The sequence below is a fragment of the Rattus norvegicus genome, chromosome 1, assembly GCF_036323735.1.
Source record: "Rattus norvegicus strain BN/NHsdMcwi chromosome 1, GRCr8, whole genome shotgun sequence".
In the NCBI taxonomy this organism is placed as follows: Eukaryota; Metazoa; Chordata; class Mammalia; order Rodentia; family Muridae; genus Rattus; species Rattus norvegicus.
In genome coordinates this window covers 131875969-131899597 of record NC_086019.1, presented here as the reverse complement: position 1 = coordinate 131899597, position 23629 = coordinate 131875969, and the positions used below count along the sequence as shown (strand labels likewise).

The 23629-nt window shown below is 42.2% G+C and overlaps 2 long non-coding RNA genes across 2 annotated transcripts in view; both read right to left on the bottom strand.

Annotated features, from left to right (window-relative positions):
- Positions 1 to 23629, bottom strand: part of LOC120099848 (uncharacterized) — a 79826-nt gene that overhangs the window by 31786 nt on the left and 24411 nt on the right. Inside the window, exon 2 of the long non-coding RNA XR_005499209.2 lies at positions 23440 to 23541. This is a non-coding gene — a long non-coding RNA (uncharacterized LOC120099848). The remainder of the gene's footprint in view (positions 1 to 23439; positions 23542 to 23629) is intronic.
- LOC134485133 (uncharacterized) lies at positions 1249 to 10402 on the bottom strand. Its single transcript, XR_010063058.1, has 2 exons — positions 8752 to 10402; positions 1249 to 1715 (listed from the first exon to the last, which is right to left on the bottom strand). It is a non-coding gene; the product is annotated as an uncharacterized LOC134485133 (long non-coding RNA).

Genomic DNA, 23629 nt, shown 5'->3' with positions numbered 1-23629 from the left:
TTTGCTTAGATTTTCTGTGTCCCCACCCCGAACTGGCATCAATTGTAGCTATGCCTTGGTTTACATATGGGTTCTAGTGATCCAAATTTATGCTCTCCTGTTTGCACAGTAAGAACTTCACCAAATGAGCCTTTGCCTCAGCCCCAAGACCAAATTAACAAAATTCAGTGATTAGCCATAGAATCCAAGGTGTTAATCTCTGGTGAATGTCCACAAATGCCTTCCAGTCAAGGAGCTAAGCCTAAAACACTGAGGTTGTGTTGGGTTTGTTCTTATGCACTTTGTATCCAGATGCTTAGTTCTGTACCCCAAGATCAGGTTGCAGTCTGGATATGGGCATTGTATCGGCCAATGTGCTACAGTGAATGTTCCCCAATAATCTCTGATTGAGTAGTAAAAAGCTAGAGCCTGTGACTGGGCAGAGGAGATAGGAAGGGAGAACTTTGGAGAGAGTAAGGGGATATCAGGTAGTGACCACCAGAAGAAAGAAAGGGGAGAAAAAAGAAGGAGGTCACCATGAATCATGAAAGACTGTGGGGACAGACTACTAAGAGCATTTAGCCAGGAGAAGCTAGCCCTAAGGACATACATGGAACAGAGGAAGCAAGATTCAAAGGGCAAGTAAGGGGACATTTGTCTGGGTCTTAATAGCCTACTCACGTTAGAACAGCTCAGAACCTTCCCAGCATACTGCTAATAGCTTCTTAACGAAATCTGATGTCTCTGTGTCATTTACTTGGGAGCTAAACAGAACAGAGTGAGGCAGAAATCTCCCATAAAATTACTACTATAGGTTGGGATGATCTATATCCTGTCAATAAACTTACAGATTATATTTTTAAAAGAATAATTTTTCAAAAATAAATTTCCAAGGAATAACAGATTTCACACAAATCAGAACCCTTATCAATATTGTCATATGTTCTTTAAATATCACAGACATTATTCAATGTAATGTGACATGACAGTATCATGAATGGGTAAAGACATTATTGAAGTGTTTGAACATCATACTCCCTCATTTGAAAGTAAAGGTGGAATAGTAGGGGAAAAATCCCAATCCTGCTGCTTTTTCTTTTAGTTTTGCCCCCTTTGCTCATGTCCCACCAGCTGTTGCTGCTGCTGCTGCTGCTGATGATGATGAATATGATGATGATGATGAATATGATGATGAATATGATGATGATTATGATGAATATAATGATGATGACGGCAACGGCGATGACAATGATGACAATGATAATGATGTTACCAGCATTGACCTTTATATCACAGTGACCACAGAGGAACACCACCCAGAGACCAAGACCATCCACAGGGCAGTTAGGAATTCATGTTTGCTAATTTATCTATTTCCTGTCTGCAGATATTTTATATGTTGTTCATGGTCTGAAAACAAGGTGACTTTCAAATAATAAAACATAGTAACAACAGAAGAGACTCTTGTTACATAAAGATCCAAAATGAAGTGTTAAATGGGAAAAAGAAAGGCCAGCATCCAGCATGGCTCTTACGCAGGGAAGGATGTCTTCCTCTAGCCACTCCGAACTTGCAGCAGAGCAGATTCCAGACATCCAATCTCCTCCTCGCCTCTTCCTAAGCATTAAGAATTCTGAAATGGTTCTGCCTACTTCACAAGGGGTTTATCACAGAAAACTAATTGTTGATCTTCAGATGCCTGCAGGCCAGCAATCTGTGCTACAAGTTTATCCCTCCTAGAAAAAAAAAATCAAGAAAGGAGGGAGAGGAAGGGAGAGACAAGGAGATGGACGAAACGTGAGCATCTGTAACAAGCTAATTGGACCCTTGTGGGCCACCGAGCAGACACAAAATTAAAACAAACAGAGCTTCGTCTTGCTCACTTTCAGGATGGTTGCCACGCTGGGCTTATCAGCGTCTCCCCCGCCTCCCCCTTGACCTTCATTTTTAAAGGACCTAATTACAGGTCTTTCTGAAAGATCACAAGCCAGTGTCCCTCTCGAAAGAAGAAGGTATTTTGCCTCGGAACCAGAGGCACTGTTAGAAGTTGGTAATTAGTATGACTTGTTAATAGAGTTTGGCTGTGATTAAGCAGTGATTGAGTGTGAGTTTGGTACCTGTCAGTGGGGAAGCCTTGGAGGGTGAGAGACGCTTAATGAGACACCTGTTGTTGGGGCCCACTGGGGTTTGTTGCAGCTGATTGGCACTTGGATGTGGTGTGTAATAAGATGGGGGTGGGGTTGGGCCTTGCAGGTGGCTGGCAACACAGTGAAACCCATCCGTTCCCTTGCATTCATATCTGGCTACATTTCCAAAGCTATCCATCCTTAGCTACAGTCTTCTGTGTGATTAATGTCAAGCCTTTTCTCCCAGTGGGTACTTCAGCTATCCTGTAGGAAAAGAGAACTAAGGCTTCCCTGACCCCTCCTCACTATGTCTTGGGTTAGGCAGTGGGCTTGTCCAGCCTTCTCTTTCCACAGGGAACAGTTAGAGAAACTGAGGCAACATGGGTGAAGTTATATCTATTACGTTTACATAGCTACTCCCAGGGCTAGATGCACTGTGCTCACAGGAAGCACTTCTCAAACTTCAGAAGGGATGCTGAAATGTGTTACAATACTGATTCTGAAAGAGGCCCTGGAGCAGGGCATACAGAAGGCTTCGCACCAGCTCTGAGCAGTAGCAGTTGCAGGCCAGGGGCTGGGCACAAGTTAAGTCAGATGTGTAGCACATACTCTTATATTGGAGCCACACAGACTCTCTAAAAGAAACATAGTAATTGTGGTTTGCTTTATGATAAATACCATCTTGTACATTTTAAGGAAGAGAGAGAAGTGAAATGGCTATAGCACCTTACCTAAATGCAGAACCTGAAGCCAAAAACATTCTGGAACAGAGAGAGAGACAGAGAGACAGAGAGACAGAGAGACAGAGAGACAGAGAGACAGAGAGACAGACAGAGACAGAGACAGACAGAGACAGAGACACCCATGGACACCCACGAAGACATATACACACACAGAGACACACACAGAGACACACACAAAGACACAGACATGCAGACATACACACAGAAGCAGATACACAAAGAAACACCGACAGACAGAAACACAGACACACAGAGAGACATGCACAGAGACACACAGACACCCACAGACTCATGCAAACATACTCATACAGAGACACACACAAAGATGCACAGACATGCAGACACACATGCAGACATACAGAAAGACAGATGGACAGACAGATAGACACACACACACACACACACACACACAAGAGAGAGAAAACTCTGGAAATTTGCCAGAAGCCCACTCTCCATACTTACATACTTCCAGAACACATACGGAGGGAAAATCTAAGTTTGGCCACAAGACCATGCTCTACCGTAGTTCTGGGAACCCAGTAGAAAGTATCCATGCACTCCTTCTCCTCTGACCATATTTCAGCCTGCTGGTGTCTGATCCAAACCCAAGTGGCCAACAATACCCTTCTCAGGTCAGGAGTCAGGATGCTAAGGGAAACTGTTGTTCGTTCTTGCAGGTTATATGCTGAGTCAACACACAGCGTGAACATCACAAGAGCACTGCAGCCACCTGAGCCAGGACAATAGCTGCCATGAAGCCTCTCTTCAGTGCACTCCCTCAGGGTTTGGACCACATGGCTTCTAGAACAAGATTTCCAAAATTGAAAAGGATACTATCTCCTGCAAAAGTTCTGGGTGAATTTCCTAGAGAACAAACTATCTGAAGAGCAGGACAATTTCAGATGTCTTCAGTACCTGATATGAATAGTAAAACTATTTCAATAATTCATAGTAACGTAAAAGCAATTTATTTAAAAAAAAAAAAGGAACTTTGTCTGAACTGTCTACAGTTTACTGAGGTTCCGCTCAGAGTTTATACATGTTTCCTTGTGTCTTGACTTCCTTAGATGGAGAAGCCTGCATTGAATAAAATATGATTCTAAGATAATCATTTATCGAGTATGGTCTCCTTGGGTGAATTATTATCATGTCCAATTTACTGTTCTTTTTCTTTTCTTTTCTTTTCTTTTTTTGGAGCTGGGGACCAAACCAAGGGCCTTGCGCTTGCTAGGCAAACGCTCTACCACTGAGCTAAATCCCCAACCCCATACTGTTCTTTTTAATTGTTATCTTTTACATTTTTTTCTTGACTGACTGACTGATTGATTGATTGATTAGTTGGTTGGTTGACAGGTGTGTGCATGTCATGGCAGACTTGCAGAGGTCAGAGAATGATTTGCAGAAATTGGTTCTTTCCTTTCATTTTATGGATCCTGGAGTGTTGGGGATGGAACTCCCCAGGCTTTCAGGTGTTATAGGTATCAGGCTTTACCTACTGAGCCATTCCATTGGCCATGAATTTATTTTTACAGAAAAATAAAATAGTTGGATGGCATGGGCAATGCTTTTTTGAATATAACTGAAAAGTTGAAAAGTAATTGTCATACTTTAATGACAACAAAAGGCAAGTTTCAAAGAGTGAGTTCTTTAAATAGTTTCAGTGTATTCGCTTTGTTAATACCTGTGGTGCTAACATCCACCATCGTATAGCTCTCTGGGGTCCTTCACATCACCTGACATTCCCAATGGACACTATGCTTTCAGCTACTGGAAGGATATCAGAATTTTAGATCAGTTTCTCCATAGGGATTTGGTGTATTTTTTTAGGGAACACGAGAACAAAAGGTGGTCATATGACAGAAGCTTTTTGGAGAGGCAGATAAGACTTATCAGAATTCTGTCTTTCAACTGTTAAAAATTCCAAGTCCCAAAGGCACCACATCTGAAGGATCCACACGAGAAAGGGATATGCAGGTGCCTTCCAGCAGAGCAAACAGCAGAAGCAACAGACACTCTGGGGGGAGATTCCCTTTCTGCCAAGTGTTAGGCGTGCAGCTGGAGAACAGTGGCTTCCCTTTGGGGCTCTCAGTTTCTTGGTGCATGTTCTACTCTTCTTTCAATTGCTCTGATAAAGACCACGATCAAAGGCAACTTAAGGGAATAAAGAAAGGGCTTATTTGGCTCACACGTTTATGCTCACAGGCCATCACTGAGGGAACTCAGGGAAGCAAGCAAGAATCTGGAAGCAATGTCCATAGAGGAACACCATCTACTGGCGTATCCTTCATGGCTTGCTCAGCCTTCTAGCTTATACAATCAGGGGTTACCTGTCCAGGAATGACACTATCCACCGTGGACAGGCCCCTCCCACATCAATGATTAATTAAGAAAATGTTATAGGACTGAACATTTGGTATTGGTGTGCGCTTCCCGGAGGAAGACTGTTTCTCCCACTCCCAGCATTCCTTAACTGTCTGTTCTTCTAAGTGTGGCACTGAATCCTCCTAGGTTCCCCATACCCACCTATTGTCATTTTCCTTGTTCAACTCATGTTTAGGCAGTTATGTTGGTGAGATTTTTGTGGTTGTAGCTTCTGACATTCCTAGGAGACTCCAACTCCCTATTCTCTGGCTCTTACAATCTTTCCACCCCACGTCCAAACTGATCCCTAAGCCTTAGGCTGTATTGTAGACATCTCCACTAGAACTGGGTTCCATAACTCTGCATCTTGGTGGGTTGTGGTTTTCTGTAATGGTCTCCATCTGTTGCAAAGAGAAGTTTCCTTGATCTCTTATCGACATGACTATGTAAACATGAGATGAACAAGGGCAACAATAGACATACTAAAGTGTATGGAAAAGCCCACAAGGCCTCAACTCTATACAAAGAACTCTTGATAAACTAAGGAATGCTGGGAGTGGAAGAAACAGACTTCCCCATGTATGCTAAAAAGCAAGAAGTTTCTCTAAAGAAACAAATCAATATCCTAAAGTGCCTTTGACTACATCATGTTCTTGTGGGAAACCATCAAAAAGTAAGTAATTGGGGACAAGAGGAACTTGAACCTCAGGCCCATGGCTTGTCCCTTTGCCCCTGGTGGTGGGCATGATACTTCACAATGACTCCTGGACAAAGTAGGATTTTAAAAGTATTGGCCACGGAACTGCCCAAAGAAAGGCAATGTCTGTGGTTGTCACAGGATTCCTTACACATCCCATAAGGAAGAGGCAGTGACCTGTTTCTAACATACACCAAAAGAGTGGCAGCAATTCACAATAAAGCATCCTGCAAGGGAGGGTGAGCAGGCACTGGGTGCCCGCTGTTTCTGAGCTCTACACAGAGGCTATGCAAATGTCCCTTCCCTAGGTCCCCAATGAGAGGGACTTTCAGGTGCATCAGATGCCTTTTCAAGTATTTATTCCGTTTCGCTTCCATGCAAAATGGAATCAGAGTCCTAAAGGCACAAATCCCTGAGCGTTTACGTTAGAGGGAGCTGAAGCATAGGATCTAAATGAATAGAAAGATCCCTCCTCCCAACTTGATAAGGTATGTCTGTCACTGGTTATAATACCACAGAAGTGGAGTTCATGAAAGGAAGAACCAAAAGAGCTGTTGGAGACACACTGAAGAGTCCTACGGAAAGCAGGCAAACCAAGGGATGCAGATGGGCCCCAAACCAAAGTCATCCACACAGCTTAGTGACCTTTTGACCTGGCAAGGCCATTCCTCTGCATGTGTCCAAGTGCTCATCATTATAGTTAGCCATATCAAACTACATTCTGTCACACGCTTCCTGTTCTGGATTTAGCTATAGCTGGCTTTAGCTAGTCATTTTTCTACCTAAAGTTCCAAAACTAAAATGTCCTTAGAGGCATCATTCCCAAGGTATGTGTGGGACTGAGAGTGACTTACAGTCTGTATTATTAAATTTTCAGTGTTTGGAATTGGACTATTAGAACTGGGAACTCTCTAGATGTAACCTCAACTAGGCTCATATCGATCAAGGTGTATACATAACTATAAAATAGTACAGCATAACTGTTAAGCACCCTATGTAAATCATTCAAGAACAGTGGGCGTGGTTCTCTTCAGTTTTACAAATAAGGAATGCCCATGAGAACAGATGACTGTATCAGTCCACTAGGAATGCTATAACAAAGTACCAGAGGCTGGGTGGGTTAAAGAACAGAAGTCGATCTCTCGCCATTCAGGAGATTAGATATCAACATGAAGTGACAGTATTGAACAACTGAAGCCTCTCTCCTTGACTTGAAGATGGCCACCTTCTTGCCCTCATATGCTCTATCTGCCTGTCCAAATTTACTCCTTCTACAGGTACATTATTCAAATTGTATTAGAGCCCACCTTAATGGCCTCATTTGAATTCAAATATTTTTTTAAATATTTTGCCTCCAAATACAATCTTATTCTTAAGTACCCGGGCTTTGCAGCTGCAGTATGTAAAATTGGATGGAGAAGGACACAATTTAGCCCATATCAGGGGGCATATACCCTGATTTGTCTCTACGTCATTCTATTCAAAGTTTCTCTCAAACCCTGACATAGCTTGATGGTTCATTTCTGTGCTCACTGTGAGAGCTGCAATATTATTAAACTATCCCAAAGTCAGGGGAAATTTAAACTCTTGTCTACTCACTAAATCCTCCTGCCTGGGGAGAGCTACACTTAACCGTTACTCTGCAGGTATGGTGACTTGGTGGATAATAGGCAGAATGCAAGACTAGGCACAGCGGTGTGTGGCTTCTTGTTGGTTTCAGAATGAGGGGCAGGCAGCCCGTTTGGATGTGTGGGCAAACTGAACTATCTTCTCATCACCTCTCATCCTGGGTTTCACTGATCACATTTTGCTGTCATTATTCGGCTCCCAAATCACAAACAGATGTAAGCCAAGGGGCTGGAGGGGTGGGGGAAGGTACCTAGGATGCCAATCATGGATGGCACTCCGATGTCAGTGAGCACTGAGATCCTGTCATTATTTGTTCTCACGCCCTCTAGAAGGCACATCAGGATACAGCTTCCTTCACCTGCCAGGGTTTCCCAAGTCACACACAGTGAAGCTCCTGTCCTCCTGGAGACCACATGTCGGGGCCTCACTGGGACTACTGCTGTATCATCTGACAGATCACAGCCCGTAGATTGCCAGGCTCTGCCTCTGCCAGAAGCTATCTCAAACACTTCTCAGTTCATTAGGTGAAGAGGTAAAGATGGTACCCAGCATGTCAAGTGATGGATTTTGTCTGGGATAGGAGGAAGGACAAGCTTAAGGAAATCTAAAAATCCCATGGGTGGGCCAAACTTTGATGGTTTGACTTAGTCAGCCCCTGTTTATCATAATCAAATGAAAATATTATAATGGCTCCCATAAGCAAATGCTTACCATGTGCTGGGCTTTGTGCCAGAACTAGAAAGCCATTTTAATCAAACCATGCAAACTCATGGTTTGCCTCAATGCAGTGAGCAGCAACATTGAGTCAGCCCTGCTTATCCCTCTGCAGCAATGGCTGTCGCTACGCCTACTCCAATCTGCTCTGCAACCATTGTTAGAGGACGCTTCCTAGCATACATATTAATGTGAGGAACATGAATATTAATGTGATGCCTGTGGTAAATTAAATCTGCAAGTATGACTCACTCTTGTCTATAGCAAAATAGTACAGTGTGCTTCCCAGTGATTCCTTGTTTTAGTTAGTTAGTTAGTTAGTTAGTTAGTTAGTTAGTTAGTTAAACTTTAAGGCAAGACCTCACTATGGCACAGTCTTGTCATCAACTCTCAGTCTTTCTGCCTTAGCCTCCTAGGTTCTGGGATTACACCTTTACGCCACCATGCCCCAAGCTGGAAAATTTTTCACACAAAAAATGTTAATAAGTACTTTTTTCCTGACCTCTCTCCAAACAATGGGGAGCTGTGCCCACTTGGGTTGAGAAGGTCAGGTTGCCAGGCTCTTCATGTCTTCTCCAAGACGATAAGGTACCTATGTGATGTCAGAATTTCACAAGATTATAGAAGATAGTTGTTTTCACCCTACTAAAACTCTCAAATTCTCTTTTTGAAGGATTCATGGATTCTGGTCACCTGTCAACATCCTTTAAAACATGCTGGCTTCTGCCACATTAAGCTTCCTTTGGGATGGACATGATCTTCTTAACCATTTGTCCCGTCTTATTCAGCAAAAACCTTTCTTCAAGCAAGTCATGGAAACACATCTCCGTATACCGTGTCTCATGCTCTGGATTGAACTCAAGACCTCCACCAATGTAAACCTCCTCCTCTATCTAATTCTGGGCCTGCGTGAAACCCTACCCCTGGTCCTCAGTTGCTATGCATCCCCTTCTGGGGTATAGGCTACTGAAGCTGCACAGTTAGTGCCTGACTCACACTCCACTTCTGTGTAGAGAATAAGTTAACAACAAAAGCCCTGTTCCATGGCATTCCTTTTGAAGATCAATAGTTCTGTCCCTCTACTTATTTCATAGGCAGGACTTCAAGCTGAACACTAGTTTTTATTCCCATTTTAATGCCCCCTTTATAATTTTGGCCTTGCTATTATCTCAGAGCCCACACAGCATCCAACAAATCAAGACCACTGGTCATTCTCCATTGTACACATCCCAAGCACAGCTGAAGTTTTTATAGTTGAAGTCTTTGTCCTCTGCCTGAAATGTCCTCATCTAATGGGAGGCCACTCAAGGCCAAGTGTGGATCTCCTCATTAGAAACTTCCCATTCCATTCCTGATGAAATATCTCCTAATGAAGATAGTGGAGTGGTATAACCTAATATCATAGCAAGTAACCTACTGACCCACAATGTATTTAGCATAACTGACTCTTCTCTGGGACTCTTTTTTAAAAAAATTCACAGTCTCATGCAAGATATAGTGTACTTGCCTGCATATCCCTATCTAGTTACCTTCACAGTCCCATCACTCCCAACAGCAGAGCAGCAAATCTGCTCCCTAATTTTATGCCTATTTGTGTGTGAGTTACTATGCTTCATTAGGGTTACTTGTCTGAGTGGGGCATATTTACATAAGGATAGTTTACCAATTGCTACACTACTCAGAAATATGACTCCCCTTCCTGGATGCTGGGCAACTATTAAATGTCTATAACTCTTTGCAGAGCGATGGACTCTCATGAATTCATACCCATCCATGGTGTAATGCTAGCATAGTCAGTTTCGTACAGGCTTTGTATAGGTAAAGAGGGCTATTGGTACAATACCCATATCCTGTGTGGAAGGCAGTTTTCCACAACACACCTTGCCATCATCTAACTCTTACATTCTTTCTTCCAACTCTTCTGGGACATTTCCTGGTGAGCAGGAATGTTCCATGATGTTTGTTTCCTGATGAGCATGAATGATGCAGTTGTCCCATTGAGGACTGGAAATTCAGTCCCTTGTTATATGCAATTTGACTATGATTCCCTGCAGTCTCTACTTCCTGCTGCAGAGAAACTTCTCTGATTAAGAATCAAAGTTGAAGTAATCTAAGGACAAAAGCATACACTTTCAGATGTCCACTCAGTGAAATGTCCCTCCGGGCTTATGACCTCCCCAGCTATGAGATTTTAACCAGATTTGCAATGCCAAACATAATTTCTGTCCAGTGAAATGGGTCTCCAATCCAGTCATAAATGGTTTATTTGCCCTTAAGAGCCATGACACTATTGTACATCCTAGGCCTCTGTTAACTGAAACTTCGTGTTGTATATACAATCTACCCCAAGATTATCTTTGATAAGAATCCCCCCACACACAGACTGCATAGCACCAGCATAGAGAGAACTTCCAGAGCAGTCCCAGCCTAATTTCTTCCTGCCCTGTAACCAAAGCATATAGCATTTTCAATAATAGAGTTTTGCCTTCTACTTCTAGTGAGCAACAGAGAGAGATAGCAATAGACTACATTGTTTGTACAGCTCATTATAAAATCCTGCTCAAAAACTCATATGGACACCAAACATTGTAGTTTAATGACCTCGAGCTTCTGAGAACAGAGACTTTCTCATATCTGCAGGCCCAGCACAGGTCCCCACACAATAGGTTCATCAATTAGTCTGACATTCCACGGCATCTGATGACTAAACATGGTCCTGGTCCTCAGGTCCAGTGAAGAAAGCCTGATGCCTTCTGGGAGTAAAGTAAACTGCCTGGAACCGGCCGCATGTATTCACTACAACTAAACAATCCTATTTCGTAACACTAAGTGTTCAGCCACCAGAACACTGGATTTCTCTGCACAATGCTGAGGAAATTCTAGGAGTCATTTCTTGCCTACTTACCTCAGGCTTTGCTGATTTATGCTGCTAGACATTTATAACAGTACAGAATACCTCCCCAGACAGCTATCACGCAACTCTGCTAGGTCATTCAGAATAGTGATCATTATATACCCTGCTCAGGAAATTGCAGAGGCTCTATTTTTCAAATGAATATAAAGTCAAAAAGAAATTTTGACAAATCAGATTCACCAAAGTAGGCCACCCTGACTTGAGCTGTCAATAAGGTGTGAGGGAAGACACTGGGAGATTAACACCCTTTCAGGGTGACCCAGATGTTCTCTTGAAGGTGATAACATGCAATCAGACCCAGGATGGGAACAAAGAGGTAGCTGGGGGAGGATGGTGGGGAGATTCTAAACTGAGACATTCCTACCTACTTAAAAAATTATATTTAAAAAAAATCTCAGTTATATTACTTTTTGACCTCTAGCAGCTACAAGGAAGCTTTCCCCTTGTCACTTGTTGTCACTGATTTTCAGGAATCTGCTGAAGTCAGGGACGCACTGAAGTCAATGAGAGAGTGTCTTTATCTGTAGTTAAAATGTATAAAGTTTTATACATTTGCCATTGCTTTTAATATCATTCAATCAGTATAAATTTACTTACTTGATATATTTATTATTTTAATACTTGGTATATAAAGTCATGCATATATTTGATATTTATGGACATCATTTATGACTGAGGTAAATTTATTTTGCATGTATATGCTGTATAATTGGTAAGTCTTAATCCAATATTTTATGTAATTACTGAGAAAAACACATATCACATTTGTTAAAAGTATGGTAACTGCTTATCCACCCTAGCCTTATAATGATCAAGTTCCTCTAAGGTCACAGGAGAATTGAACTAGAACCCAATGCTCAAGGGCCTGTCTTCACACAAACCAGATAAGCAATGCATTAATAAGAAGGACTGGCATTTCCAGCCTCTGACTATATTTTCTGGCTACAAGAAGATCTGCTGACTACAGCCAAATGCCACATCACACTTACAATATAAGGAAGGTGGAGTCTAGTGTAGGACATGGACCTTCCACATGCTCTTTAACATCTCTACTAAAACACTTCAGCCTCACCTAAGTAAGTGGAGGCACCTGTTAAATTAGACGTGCCCTGATTGTGCTCATTTCCTTGGTGGAATTAGCAACACACACACACACACACACACACACACACACACACACACAGTTGGGCAGTACTCTTCAGGTAGTCTGTGGACCAAAAGGCAATTCTCTATGGTTTAAAATGACTTTGCCAAATGGACAGCGTGGAAGCTTAGCTTTTAATTAATTTAAACAAGTGACAAATTAAAAAGGAAATGGACTTTTAATATAGAAAGAAGAGTAATTCCAAGATGCTAGCATACAGTAGGGATGATACTGGATTCCAGTCACACTCACTCCATGAACACATGTAGTTCAGGCCACCTCGCAGAGACCCAGTGTCCACTGCAGCACAATGATAGCTTAGACCGTGTTAATCTTAAGAATCCTTAAACCATTTTAGTCTATCACTGTAGAAAGAAGATAGTATGGAAATAGAGGAACTGAAATTAACTGGAGTATTGTTTGTCCATATAAACACTCAGAACTAGGGAAATAAAATGCTACTTACAATTAGGATTTATGCCGGTATAGAAAAGCGATGGAAAAAGGTTATCTCTAAGGTGCAAGACCACATGACCCCCCAAATCCGTTTAGGTTTTCACCATTAGTCATGATTTCCCTCCTCTTGAGCAGGCCTTAGATCCAAATAGAAAGCTGTTGGTTACCACCAAGATACATGTGCCACTACTATAGCCTTAAGGATATCACACCTTGGTGGTCATTGTTATGGTTCACAGCTGGGTAGCATTATGGGTTGTTTCCCTTCAGTGGCAGCTTTTATAATGGAAGCTAGTCCCCAGAGATTGAGATTTCAGGTCAGGTCCGGCTCAGTGCTTGAATCCTAGGTTTATACTGCATGCTGTCTTCAGTAATATGGACTTACCTTCAACCTTGAGAGACAAACAAAGGCAACGGCAGTAGTCTATTTTACTTGTGATGTCTCTTACACAACTCTGACTAACAACTGGAATGAGGAATTTTCATGCCTATTATGTAGGATTCATGGCTATCAGTTGTAGTATTATCATCCCAAATAGCAGAACTTGAATATAAATTTTAATATATATATTATGTGTATGTAAACTTATGTATTTATATGTAACATATAAAAACAATAACAATTTGATTATAACATATAAAATAAGAGGCCATGAATTTGAGAAGAGTGGGGGAGTTTTTATGGAAGGTGTGGGATTATACATGTTATCAAGATATAGATATAGATATAGATATATATGATCAAGTTAGATATATTTGTGCATGTATTATATGTAATTTAGGTAAATAAAAATAACATGATTCTTTATAGCTTATCCTAACACCCTTAGTGCTATTTTGTCTTCCTCCTCCTTTTGTAATGACCTCTCTTACCCCTTTCTCAAGTTAAGCCCCCCTCCCCTGTTTTTCCAATTCCCTACTTCATAGACCTTGTATCCTGTTACTCGCTCTAATAACTAAGACCAGTAAAAGCAGGAGAATTAGGAGTCCCCAGAGATGATACCAAGTGCTTACTCCTGAAATTATGTATGTGCAAGCAACACTAAACAGATGAAGAAAGTTATACATCTGTGCAATATATAATATGCAATAATATATGTGTGTATGTGTGTAATGATATGTAGTACTAATGACTAAAGTAAAAGAAGCCATGAATCTGAGAGGAATGGGGGAATGTTCATGGAAGGTGTGGGAGGAAGGAAAGGGAAGAAGGAAATAATGTAATCACATTTTAATTAAAAATATAAATGTATAATTATTTTTAAGAATGTAGTTTTATATGTATTAAGTGTGTATCGAAAAAATAAAAAATAATGCCAATCATTCCTTCCTAATTAAATCTCATGTCCTAAAACACTAGTGCCCCCAAATAATCAATCTGTACATTGTGGAATCTGTCTTTTGGAATATGACCCATACAAACATATAGCTATATTCATCCATATAAAATTATATACTAAAGCAGGGTATTGCCAAAAGATCTAAAATTAAGGTACTATACCTCAGTTCTGGAGTATGTCACACGGTGGGTGAGGGCTGTTAATTAATAATCATGCCCCAGTAGGCCAGTAAATATAAGTGCATGTTACTCTCACCCACAAACACTAAGCTAGTTGTGTACAGTGTACAGGGTATGTCAAAGATGCTGTCGTGGTAAATCTTGACTGAGAACTTCCTGGGAGCTGAAATCATCCCCAGAGCGTGCCTCTGGGATGGTCCATGAGGGCATTTCCAGGAAGGACCAACGATAGTGAAACTCTACTCCAGAATGGGAAGCACCTTCCAACATGGCCCAGAGATAAACCCCAAAGGAAACATGCGCCTGCCTTTTTCTGCTAGTTCCTTGCTAGTGAGTACATATACTTCATTGCTGCTACCCTGGAGCTGCCATCCAAACCCAGTCCTCTTCATGTTTCAAACACTTGACTGAATACCAGCAACCCATTAGGCCTCCAGGTGCTCAGTAACAAAGTGTGGCTACCGCAGCATGAGAGGTCATCATGTTCTGGGCCCCTCCAGTACAGGTGGGTGGCCACCATTGGACTGCCCAACTCACATCATGTAGCCCAATCGAATTCTTTTTACTGTATATGCTACATATAAATGCTATTGGCTCCATTCCACTAGAGACCCCTGACAACTGTAGATTCTCACTATAGCACTCTTTATCATCAGAGAATCAAATGACAACAAACCAAACACTCAAAAGTTCAAAGCCCTGATAGGTACATGCTAAGGTGAACTCCTGCGATGACTAGAAGCAATCTTTCATGGGACTTCGTGGAATTCACTGGGGACTAGGGAAGACTAGTATCGCAGGGGAGGCACCTGCCTTGAACCACCACAGATAAGGGAGTTCACTGTAATGCTTTCTTTAGAGAGCGCAATAAAACTGCTGGGATGGCCCAGCCTACTCTGGGCAGCTGATAGCAATCTCAGGCTCTGCATATGCTCCCCAGCATCCAGAAATGGCAGGCTAGCATTTTCCTCCTGCTGGTGCGGGTGAGCTCCCTGCAACTGTCACTGTTCCTATGTGCTCTCTGTTCCGTCTCTCAAAGCCTTTGTCCCTCTCTTACCAAAGGCTCAGACATATTCTTGAGGCTCAAAAGATTAACAGCCGGTTCGGTGGCCTTCAGGCACTCTAAAGTGTCAGCAGCTGTCCTTGCTCTGTGGACTGGATGGGATCCTGGCAGCAGGAGGGGCAGAAGGCAGAGGCAGCAGGCAAAGGGAGGCTAGGCGTAGGAGTGCGCAGGCACATTCAGCATAGAGAGGAGGGTCACAGAAAGAAAAGAAACTAGGGGATGGGGCTGAGCACTAGGGAAAGAAATTCAAGCAAGCCTGAGTAAACAATTGCAGAGAGCTAAAAGGGAGATCTGTGTGTATTGTGGTGCCTGCATGCATGTGTGCTTATGTGCACAGTAAATCTGCATGTGCATGCGTGCGAGCATATGTGGGCGTGCGTGAGTGCGTATGTGTTTGTGTGTGTGTGCATGCACAAAAGTGCATTATCCCTTTGATATTCAGAAAGAAAGAAGAGTAAAGGAAGCCCAGGGAGTCACCAGAAGCTAAACTGTTCACTGTTAACAGAGAAAGGAAAGCTCTTTCCTTTTATTTCCTTTCTCTATCCCCTATGTCTCTCTGCTTCTCCTGAGCCAGAGACAAAGAAACCCCAGGGCAATGAGCTGCTGCTTTTTCCTGCCTTAGGTCGTTGCTAGTAAGTACTTCTTGCCATTGCTGTTACCACAGCCATCTTTCACGTCCATCAAAATCTAGCCCTTTCTCTTCTCTTCCTTCTTTGTGCCCAGTCTAGATAACGCAGTCAAAAGCGAGAAAGAGAGGATAGGAGGGTGCTTTTCAGGACGGGAAAGTAGCTGGAAGGAGAATGATCCCAACTTGGACCGAAATACAAACAGTGCCCCATGGGTCCTCACACTGGTCTTCAACTCATTGGTCCCCAAAATGGATGGCAGCAGACTGAAAGTCTGACAGAACCGTAATGTCCTTGTCTTTGCGACTCTTCTGCATCTGTCACCTTTGGGTGGTGTTTGACACTTTTCATATCTGTCCTCCTCTGGTGCCCACCTCACTCACTCCGTCTACTGATCAATTTTGGACTCTTCGTCAGTTCTCTTTCTCTCAGATTTGCAGTCATGCCTAACAGCCTGGTAAACCCATTCATTCTGGTCAACCCATTCATTCTGGTCAACCCATTTATGCACTTCTTCGGGAGAAAGCAGACTTTCCTGACATCTCTCCAGGGCCTTCCTTCTCCCTATTTCCATGCTGTCTTAAGGGTTCTTTCGGCTTTTGTATTATTATAATTGGGCGGGGCTAAGCTTGCACCATGAACAAAATAAGAACAACCTTAAAAATCCCCATGCTCAGCTTTGCATCGCAAAGATGGTGGAGCACGCAAGGCTACAACTTTCTTCGCAGGAAGATTATTTAATCATTGGGTAAGTTGTTAAGAGACTTCATTCTCATTTCTTTTCATTAGGTGTATATGTGTGTAGCCATGTGTGGATATGTACACATGAGTGCTTGAGGAGGCCATAAAAGGGATTTAGCTCCCCTGGAGCTATATTTAGGTAGTCCCTTATATGGGTGCTGGGGACTGAACTCTGGTCCTCCAACAACTGAGAAATTTCCCAGTCCCCGTGAGTAAATTTGTAAGTTCCAACTAAGACCTGCATAATTCAGTGAGATCACACAGGTGATCACGCAGAATCCAAAGCTGCTGGAGAGTGGGGAGAAGGGTCCTGGGTCTTGGATTGAAACAGGAGAAAAGAATTTAAAAGGAAGAATGTTCCCCCTTTAAACTCTGCACCACTAACAAGACATAGAAGACATATCCAAACGGTCCAGATTCAAGAGGAGGCAGTGGCTGATCCCCCGTGTATGTGAAGTCGAAAACTAAAGCAATCTAGCCTTGGGCCAAAATAAGAGCCTTGCTTCCATCATGCATGGAGAAGAGATCTTTAAAACAAAAGTTGTTGCAGTCTGAGGTCGTCTCATAAACTGTAAGAGTTCTTTCATGAACATGAAAGCTCCCTGAAATCACCACTCTTCTAACTGGAGGTCTGCGCAGCTGGTCCCTAACCAAGTCCTGTCTGCTTCCCTGTATGTTCTCACTCAGTCCAGGAGTTGGGTTTAGAAATTCTGAGTTTGTTGCTCTGAGATTCCCAACCTCTAAGTAATTATCACTTTGCAAAGACTGAGGTAGAGTGAATGACGTTTATCTCCCTCACTGTCCTCCTTGTCTTCAACAGACAGTTTGGGACATACCACTTAAAATTCACTATTCTTTTGGGTTTCTTACCATAGAAACCACAGATTTTGAAGAATAGGGATCGTTCCTTTCCTGCCAAAGAATGTTTGAGTGAGTGTGTTTTAGTTATGTATAATTTACCATAATTTTGAACATAGTAATTACTCGGTAAATGTGAAATGAAGGACCCAGAAATTCCCCTTCTCCGAGAAATCACCCTGCAAACATGCGGGTATTTATGGTGTATTTCTTTCACTGTTAGAAATTAAGATCCACATAAATGCCCATTAAGAGAGGAATGGTTAGATAAATGTGGCTTGTAACCTATGATCCATTGGATCCATTGAAAACCTGTAATTCATACACAAATCCACTATGTAACAATGAAAAATTAGAAAATAGGACGGAAAATGATAGCTATGATAATGGTATATGAAAGGTTAGTTAGGAATGTTCTAGAAATGTCTACGCAGTATGCTCACATTTTTAAACACTTATTGACACTTCACTGTGGACTTTAATACATCATTGTCTATGGATCAGGATGTCTGAAAGGTTGTACAGTAACTCTCGTTGTCCCCATAAGCGACTGTCTGTAGGAAGGGCTGGAGCAGATACAAAGGGAATTTTATCTCACTCTATATTTCTCTGTATGATTATTCTTTACATGGATGTGTATATCTTTATAGTTGACCATTAGTGAAAAATAACTATTTCCTAAACAAGTGAATAAAATTTTGATGAATGAAGCCTACATAGTTAAGTTTCTCATTTTACATGCCTGTCTAGTTATGAAGACATAACTGATGAAGTTATGCTCATAAAACTCACTTATACCCTAAGGAAGGGAAGGACTCTTTACATAAGACAAGAAGGGTGCTTGCTGAAAATCCATCCAGGGGCAGGCAGATTACCCCATCCTATGAGTGTGCAGACTCAATCCCTCATTTACTTACTAACCTTACTAGGTATATGACTAAACCTCCCTCTAGCTTAGGAAGACCAAATGGTTCTCAAGGTCCCTTTGAACTCTATGATGATGTGGGAGAAAAATTTAAAGAGAGAAAATGTGTGTGTGTGTGTGTGTGTGTGTGTGTGTGTGTGTGTGTGTGAGAGAGAGAGAGAGAGAGAGACAGAGACAGAGACAGGGAGAGACAGAGAGACAGAGAGACAGAGAGACAGAGACAGACAGAGACAGAGAGATAGAGACAGAGAGATGTAGAGACAGAGACAGAGACAGACAGACTATGAGGATGAGGGTCAGCAAATGGTCAAAGCATTAAAGACGTTCATAGTACTGACAGTGGAAGACAGGCCGTTAACAGAATCTGACAGCAAATAAAAGGAGCACTTATGAGGTTTACGTTCACTTCGGGCTCTGCTGTGTGATAGAAATTTTGGCTTTCATCTACATTCAACCTTACAGAACATCCCATAAGACAGGAGAACATTGTTTATAGCATGGCATTTCAAATATCCATATGATAGGCCGTTTGGAATCGATTAAGACTCTGCTCTCTGTCAGCAAGCCTTCTCCAAGCCATATTGCATCCATATGCAACCAGGGAGCATTTGATTGTCCAGTTGTTTTACAATAGATGCGGAAAGAAAAAAAGAGCACACTTTAGTGCAAAAATCTTCCCTAGTAATCTTTATGCAGTGAATTTTCTACATTGAAAAACAATGAAGATACACAGTCGTATGTCCATCATTCATGTTGCAAGTTAACCCCCGATTAATGGCCGCAATAGAATAAATCTGAATCTCGACATGAAATGAATCCCTATGTCAGGAGCCCATTATCCTATGAATGGTCCTTCAGCGACTGCAGATCTAAGACCAGCAGAGATGCTTGGGTTGTCAGCGAGTACAACATCATTTTTGTTTTCTACCTTCTCTTTAAAAATAATGGTTCTGCAATTTTTCAGTATCACAACATCCCATCAAATGCAAAAAGATGCAATGGTTTCTATTGTCCCCTTGATGTTGGTTGGAGTTCTTATTGGTCCTGATGCAGGATCCTAACTAGGCCTTGAAAGAGATGAGTTCATTTGTCAGCCATCTTCTAGACCTAGAGCTGGAAAATGAACAGATGCGGTGTTCCCCCTCCCCTGCCTCTAGCACTTTGTCCTTTGTGCTTGTTTTTTGAGACGAGATGCAACTGAGGTTGACCTCAAACTTGTTATTTAACAGCTTAGTTTGGCCTTGAACTAGCACCAATCCTCTTTACCTTTCCGTCTGGAGTCTTGAGATTCCAAGCATGAACCATTGTGGCCAGCTCCAACTCTCGGAGTTAGGATTCTCTTTACAACCTACAAAACAACGTGTGTGCTGGGGGCCACATTGAGAACCTGGGGAAATCAAAGAGGATGGGCGGGCAGTATGAGAAGAGAGCTGGCCACCAGACTAAGAATCCAGTATCCGACATGAGAGTGATGGGAGCTGAGTCAAGAGAGACTGACAGCTGAAAGTCTTGCAGACCACAGGCTCAGCCGTCTTCCACTCTGATGCTATTTCCCAGACACTTCTCTCTACCCCTCAGCTGACCGGGAGCTCCACTCTCCCACCAGCAGCCTTAAGCTGGACAGGAAAGCTTCACCTCAGCCTCACTGAGCAACCAAGCCTCCTCTTTCTGCTCTTCCTGAATATACCTACCATAGATAGGCCCCACTCATCTGAGAGGCGTGCACTGGACATCAGCTCCTGGAGAGAATGCTACAGGTATACACAGATCCACATTCCTGCCTGAAACAGGCCTTATCAACCAAGCCTCTCAGTCACTGGAACTCTGACAATATTGAAATCCCTGACACTGAAGCCCAGGCAAGCAGTTTTAGTAGACCACGGAGAGCTTGGCAATTCAAACTGCTTTCAGCACCTTAGTCCCTAAATACAAACATTCATAGAGAGATACATATAGATGGAATATATCTATATTCTGTAATATTTTATATGATATATATGTACATAAATGTATGATATTTTACATGTATGATATATAGCAAATTTTATCTTATTTTCCTTTATTCATTTTAGGAAGCTCTTGATCCAGTGAATTTACACTCTTCTCATGTGTGAACCATGGTTCTACAATACATAAAGTGCAGAAATGACTAAGTGACACACATGGGACCTGTATGTGACCTTTGATAAACAAGCCAATTGACCCTGCTACGTCTCTTTATAACAAATTACATTGTGACTCCCCCCTATTACTGCTGCTACATGAACCCATCACCACTGAGTCAAATTGCCCTCATAGTGTTCAGCTCAATGTAATCCACTCTTGATGTTTTTTGAAAACTTGCTACAAAGTCACAACTTCTCTGTCTCTCATGTGTGATTTCAGCACATTTTAAAAAAAAAAATTGGCATCCTTCCCATCCAAATTTCTGAACTTTCTCTCAAAAGAAAACTCTGAGTTTTGAAGTTCCTCTATTAATTACAAACTTACATGATATAATCTAAACAATAAAACCATTAGCTTGGCTGCTTTCAGCCAACGGATCCCTGCTCAGGTTCAAACCCTTTGCAGCTCTGACATTATAATATTATATTTATTTTCTATAAACTAAATTTATTGTCAGGATGTCAAGATTATGGGATTTACAAAAAATGGCTATCTCTGGACCCTATGGATCCACTACTAAAATCTAATTCCTGGTAGCATTTATTAGGAAAACATAATACAATAAAATTTCAAGTTCAATAGTTGTTTTATTCAGTATGAGTTGAACCCTAGTGTCTCTGAAACCTTTTGAGCCAATGAAACATAATGATTAAGATTTAAAATAACGGATCTTTCTTCCCTTCCTTCCCTGAAAATGTGTTTGGAAGAGGGACTAGGGGATTTGCTCAGTGGGTAAGAACATTTGCTTTTCAAGCATACGGATCTGAGTTTGAATCCTCTGAACTCATAAGAGAGGGAATAACTGAGAATCCTTGTAACCTCAGTATTGGTGAGAAGAGACTAGCAGAACCACGGGTTTCACTGACCAACTGCAGGCGCAGTGAGGGCAACATCCATGTATAAGGCAGACAGCTATAGAGAAAGACAGAGTTCTCCTCTGACATCCATGAGCATATTCACACACACACACACACACACACACACACACACACACACAAAACTTCACATGCACACACAAGAAAATATACTTTGGAACAGTGAGGAAAAAGATTCTTAACACCAGAAATGGTACTAATTTTTAAGTACACATCGTTTCTCCAAAGAGCCAATTTTATAGGTTGATAGACAAAGACCACCCTCCTCCCCCAGTGAAATCAAGTAGAGAGCCAGCAGTGTTCAGAGCTTGTTACAAGAACCTAAGTTCCACCCACAGCCTGGATTTGGTAGACATCAAAAGCAGGCAGAGAAGAATCGCTTTCATGTCAGAGCAGCGGCAGAGGTTTCAGGGGTACCCTGATTGCAGGAGGATGACTTGGAGGGGCTGCAGGCAGTAAACCTGCAGAGATGGAATTGTAAGGGCATATTTGATTTTCTCCATTAGTCCTCAACTGGAGAGCAGAGATAAACATCCGGGAACCTCTCACTTATTGATCAAAGCTGGGTCATTCAGGCCACGTTGGCAGGCTTCCTGAACTGGCCCATGCTGCGGGGGAAGAGTTCTGCGTTTATGTATGATCTGACTCTCCTCTGTATACACTCTCAACTCGTACTCCCTGGAAAGTCTCCCTTAAATCTGGCAGTGTTAAAATGTCCAAGCTGTTCTAAAAATAGCAGCACCACCCAATCTGCTAGTACAGTATTTCTTCCTCATGATAACAAAGTAAAATCTACTCAGTATATGTTATTTTAAAGGAGAAAATACTCAAAAAAGGACTAAGTGTCCCATTGTGTTTAATGGTAGCCTTAGGCACAATTTGAAATATATATATATATATATATATATACACACACACACACACACACACACACACACACACACACACACACACTGTTCTTAGACACAAAGTTTGCAGAACCACACTTAGAGTGGGCATTTGCATACTATTCATAAACCAACACTCATGTATATTCTCTGCCTGACCCATAACTTCAATGGCCATATTATTCTAATAACCAAATGTTTCTCTGCTTTCACTTTGTTAAAAATTATGGCTCTGAGCGTTCTTGCATATAGCCCTTGATTCAGGAGAGCTTCAAGGAAGCAAAGAGGAAGAGGGTTTGTTGTTGTTGAGGAACCACAAGAGGAAATAGAGGAGGGGGTGAGAGCCAAGGTTGGTGGCAGGCTTCTTCTCTTGCGTCTCTCCGTTAGGCAGTTTTGTGGTGCTCAGAGGCATGTCTAAGAAGGTCGGTTTACCAGAAGGGAGAACTCAACTTGGCTCATGGTTTCAGACTTCAGTCCATGGTTAGTTGGCCTCATGGTATGTGGGGCTGTAGCAAGGGAGGGGCCTATGACAGAGGAGAGCATTCTGGTAGGGAGCATGGGTAGAATAAAGCTCCTTGATTCATGGTGGACAGGAACAAGGAGGAAGGATGAGAAGAGGAGGATCAACAGGAGAAGAAACAGGAGCAGGAGGAGGAGTTGCAGGCAACATCAGCTGCTAGCGCATGTCGACAATAACCCAACTTCTGTCCAAAGAAACTGAACTTTCTATAACTTCCATCGCCTCCCAATGACGTTTGGAGATGTTCCACACACAAACTGGAACTATTCCTCCACAAACACTTCTATCCTCTTACTTTCTTCCCTCGGTTTCTGTTTCTTCCACTGCTCAAGGCTGTCAACAAATGGTCTGCAATTCTGCCTAGCCCACTTTTCCCATATCATGTCAGGTAAGAAACTCAAGAACTCCCTTCAATAAAAACATCACTGGAGCCAGCAAAGCCCTTCAGCCCAGGAGCCCTAGACATCCTAGCAGAGGGTGTGTTAGCCACACTCACGCTTCAGCTGACAGTGCCCAGATGTCTATTTTCCAACCTCTCCAAACTTCTGAAACTGTCGAGAAGCAGCCTTCCTGTGACCTCAGGGTGATACCAGTCACTCTAGAAAAGAAGAATCAAAAAATAGGTGAAATCCTACCTCATATATAAATATCTGTCTCAGAATGATGCTGTAAGTTTGTGTTATTTC